The 5,228-nt window shown below is 32.6% G+C and overlaps 1 protein-coding gene across 1 annotated transcript in view; it reads left to right on the forward strand.

The window, feature by feature from the left end:
• Positions 1 to 5,228, forward strand: part of LOC117176094 (facilitated trehalose transporter Tret1-like) — a 38,717-nt gene that overhangs the window by 32,542 nt on the left and 947 nt on the right. The window lies entirely within an intron of this gene.

The following is a 5,228-nucleotide window of genomic DNA, read 5'->3' on the forward strand; positions in this document are numbered from 1 at the left end:
ATTTTTGTATTTAATGAAATTATCCTTATAATGTATAGTTTAAAATTTATTTAGCATAAAAATACACAACGAAAAATCGACAAGACTCAGAAAACGAAATTAAAACAATTAAAAGAATGACAGAGAACAAGTATATTGAGACTATACTTAAGAAACTTTATTTTCAAATCTATGTATATTGTATATAATATCAATATCTCAGAGAAAAGTAACAGCGTTTCACTTTGAAGAATTCAAATGATTTAAAAACTGAAATTAATAACAAAAATTAAAGGGCCTCTAATTTTTCTCATTCTCATCATTTATGATTGAGAAAGGATAAGAAAAGAAAGGTCCGTCAAGTCCGAAAAGAAAGGGCGAGTTCGTTAACAGATTTTTTTGGATAAAAATACAAATTTTCGGACCATTTTTTTATACTTAAAATTTTCATTTACGGCTATTAATAGTACTCAGAACAATTTATCCGGATGACTTTTTTTATACAAAAAAATTCTCAGAGCTATAGTATTTTCAAAATTTTTAATATCAATCGAAAATCAAAATTATAAGCCAAACAACGTACGATATGAAAAAAGTAAAGAAAAATATTGCTTTTTAAAAGCCCTACAAGATTATCATACAAACTTTTTGGATTTTCTTATAAAATTTAAAATTCTAATTTCTATTGCAAAAAAAATAATAAGATATAAAAAATTCCATTTTGTGGTCAAACTATGCAGGATACAAAAGAAGATGAATCAACAAAAATTATGATCTCCAAAAAGATCTACAAATTCGTTAATAATCACTTCATGATAGGAGGCGTATGTTTTGTTTTAATCGCGAAAAATAACATTGAAAATATTAAAAAAAACTTAGTGAAAAAATGATACAAGTTACGAAAAAAAATTTAACAAAAATTATTTACCCGAAAAAGAGCTACAAATTTGTTATGAATTAATTTTTGACATGACATGTAGTTTTGGTTTTGATCATAAAAATGGTATTAAAAATAAAACTGAAAAATTTGTGGAAAAACAACAAAAGGTAGAAAAACAAATTGATAGAAAAAAGTTATTCGCCCAAAAAAGTGATACAAATTTGTATTCATTTATTACATTCTTATTATTTCTCAAAGAGATATGATAGGTTTTGAAAAATCCTACAAAATTTCTTTAAACAACTTTTCAATAGGACTCGTAATTTTCTTTTATAGTAAGTAATATATGCAGATAATCGAAAATTCCAATATTACGCTAAAAGACGCAAGATACGTAAAAAATCTAAAAGAAGACTTGTAGGATATTTTGCTTTATACACGTATAAAAAATGATATGAAAACCAAAATCCTATTATTAGCATAACAACGCGAGATAGAGAAAAATGTCTAAGAAAAGGATTGTATTTTTTAAGTTTATTTTAAGGTGGTTCAGAAAATAAAAATTTACAACTGTCTGTTACAAAACGAGTTCTCAGCGCGAGTTTCACGATAATATTGTGTACCTCAAAGCCTACAGACCTTTGAGAAACTTAATCTTTAACTATGCTTATTTAAGCAAAAAATTCAGAATATGAACACGCATATAAATACTGCGATCTAAAGAGATGTTTTTGATAAAGTTTTATTCAAGCATTCTAAATGCAAAGAATAAATATCTGAGCGCGAATCGCGGGAATCAAAAGACGTGCGCCCCAGGCGCACCCAAACTTGTGAGCCACGGGCACAGCGCACGATGATAATGTGCCCGCGACAATAAATAGTTCATTTACGGATTATTTTATTACAAACTAACAATTAAGAGATAAATATTTTTGAAACTTTCCAATAATTTCTGACCTTTTAGTTTAAATTGAGAAATGTAAGGCAAAATAATATTCTGATCAACCACTCGAGTAAAATTCAAAAATACATTTTTTCAATTTTGAAACTATTAAGTTCTCAATTTAAAAAATCGGGACATAATTTTCATACATAGTAAGATACATAAATTTCTATAAAATACTATATAAAAAATAAAATAAAAAATAATTTTATTATATAATTTTATCGTTTCATTATAATTTACTTAATTCATAATTAATTGCATAAACATAGAAATTTAAGAATTATTGTTTACTTAAATTAATAATCGTGAGGGAGGTGGTATTCCTACAAAATTTAACTCTACATTTAAAAACTCCAAATCGCTAATTATACATGCGAAAACGCTGTACGATCATATTTATTTTAAATTTCAACTCTATATGTTTATCAATTAAAACTGTTAATGTTTTCAAACGAATAGTTTCATTTAGTAGAATTTCTACCGCCTTTTTTCAAAATAACAAAATAATATTATTCATAGACATTAAATTTTAATTGCAGGTGAAGATTGCAGGGGCAAAGTAGTTTGCGGGTGCGATTTTAAGGTTGAGAGGCATGGGGGGGGGGGGTCGGGCAATTTTAGCCGGGAGCGCCGTCTACAATTAGTTCCTCGAACTATACACGTGCCGCATCTAGGCTTATAATATCTTTGGTTTGGAAGTAACACTCGGGTGAATTGTAAGACACATAACTTCGAAATATACACGCACGTTGTTAGCAACATCAAAAAATTTTTGATAAAAAAACACAAAAAAGTGTATGGGGACACCCGTTAGCATGTTCGCTATCATTTCCCAGATTTTGAATGCAAAATATTTCTTATCCTAGGAAAAAAGCCGGGGGAATCTAAAACTGAAAAAATCGATACTATTTCCTAAGCGCTATGAAAATTAATCACATTTTGCTAAATTAAAACTTTTTTGAATTAACCTACAAAAAAAGCGTGGGGGGACGTTCGTTAGCATGTTTGATATCATTTCCCAAATTTTTAAGACAAAATATTTATTATTCTAGAAAAAAAGCCGGGGGAACCTAAAACTGGTCAAATCGACCATTTTCTAAGTATCACATTCTTGCGTTTTTTCTGTCCTTTTTTCAAACATTTAATTTTGTTGGAGAGAGCAACGATGACAGCTATCGAAGTGCGAAAAATGTAAGAAGTGAGTCAGAATAAAGTCAAAGAAGTGTGTGTGTGCAACCATGCTAAACATATGTGATGTGATACGTTACACGTGTCGCGTCGGTCAGACCGTGCTGACCCAGATTTCAGTTCATACGGAGATTCTGAACCAAAAGGATCTATAGTCGGACTTCAAGCATTTTTCATATTAATTTCTATTTCGTACATGTATACTCACTACAATTACTATATGTGTTATTTGTTTCTTTAAAATAGATATTGTTCTCGATTAAACTTTATAAAGGTCACTATTTGTATTTTTTTTTACCGCCAACAGGTTTGGGCCCAGTAACCTAGTTATCCAGGGTCAATAAATGATTGTGACTAAAGTGACTAAGGTGACCGGTAATAATAATAAAAAAAAAACAGTGCAGGTGACAAAAGTGAGTGTACTAAGAATTCAGTGAGTGTACTAAGAAATAATATGGCAGAATCTACAGGCTTCAAGATCGAAAAGCTCAGCAATGAAAATTACCAAGTGTGGAAATATAAATTGGAACTATTGCTGATAAGGGAAGATCTATGGGAGGTCATCCATGATGCGGTTCCCGATGCACCGGTCAACGATATGGCAAAGAAAAGATGATAAAGCTCGTGCAACAATCGGTTTGTTAGTGGAAGACAGTCAACTTATCCACATCAGACAAGCAACTACAGCACGTCAAGCCTGGGATTCACTGAAGAACTACCATGAAAAATCTACTTTGACTAGTAAAGTATTTCTCCTAAGAAGAATTTGCAGTCTAAGGTTAGTAGATGGAGGTAATATGGAAGAACACATAAATACCACGTTAAACCTCGTGATTAAATTGACAGCTCTCGGTGAATCTCTTATGGAGAAACTAGTAGTTGCTATTCTTCTAATGAGTCTATCAGACTCTTACAGCACTCTCATCACAGCTTTGGAATCGAGACCAGAAGATGAATTGACTCTGGAACTCGTAAAGGGAAAGCTGATAGACGATTCCAGGCGAAGAAGAGGATCGGAAGAAGGAGAATCATCAAAGGAAACAGCCATGAAAGTTTCGAAAAATATAGACAAACAACAGGTAAAGTGTTTTTTCTGTAAGAAACCTGGACACCATAAGAAAGAATGCAGAAAATACCTGAAATGGAGAGAAAATAAGGACAAAGAAAGTAAAACTAAGGATTCAGCGAATTTCTGTTTCTTCGGAATTGATAGCAGAAACAGTACCAGAACTTCAAATGAGTGGTTTATAGACTCTGGTGCGTCAAGCCACATGACAAACAACCGATCATTTTTCAGTGAACTAACTCCAAGTCGTATGAATGTTCGTCTCGCACAGAAAGGAATTACTGCCGAAGTTCTCGGCCCCGGATCGGGTAACATAAACATTTTGGACGATAAAGATACTCAAGTTAAAATAACTTTACAGAATGTTTTGTATATGCCATCTCTTGATGAGAATTTGCTTTCTGTAAGCAGGATTACTGAAAAAGGTTTTAAAGTGGAGTTTGGCGAAAATGATGTTAAGATTTTAGATAACAAGAAAGTACTGGCAGTCGGGGCACGATACGGAAGACTTTACAAATTGAAGATGCCAGAAGCAGTATACGTAGCGACAAGTGATGCAGCACACCATGAAAAGTGTCTACATACATGGCATAAACGATTCGGACACAGGGATCCAGATGCTATAAAGGAACTCCAGAAAAAGGATCTTGCAGAAGGAATGAGGATCAAGGACTGTGGAATCAAGGAAACTTGTGAGTGTTGTATTGAGGCAAAAATGTCACGTAAACCATTTCCAAGTGAATCACATACGAAGACTTCAGCAGTTGGGGATCTGATACACACTGATGTGTGTGGTCCAATGCAAACCATGACACCAGGAAAACGAAGGTATGTGTTAACGATGATCGACGATTACAGTAGATTCACAAAAGTTTATTTAATGCAGCATAAACATGAAGTACCAGATTTTATTAGAGAGTATGTTGATTGGGTTAAAACACAGCACGGAAGGAAGCCTAAAGTCATTAGATCGGATCGAGGAGGGGAATACGTAAATTATAAATTGAAAAAATATTTAAAGGGAGAAGGAATAGAAATTCAGTATACGGCAGCATATTCACCTCAGCAAAATGGCATAGCGGAAAGGAAGAACCGAAGTTTAATAGAAATGGCTAGGTGCATGTTAATTGAAGCGAAAATGCCTTACATATACTGGGGAGAGGCGGTCA

Source organism: Belonocnema kinseyi, chromosome 7 (genome assembly GCF_010883055.1).
Source record: "Belonocnema kinseyi isolate 2016_QV_RU_SX_M_011 chromosome 7, B_treatae_v1, whole genome shotgun sequence".
NCBI lineage: Eukaryota > Metazoa > Arthropoda > Insecta > Hymenoptera > Cynipidae > Belonocnema > Belonocnema kinseyi.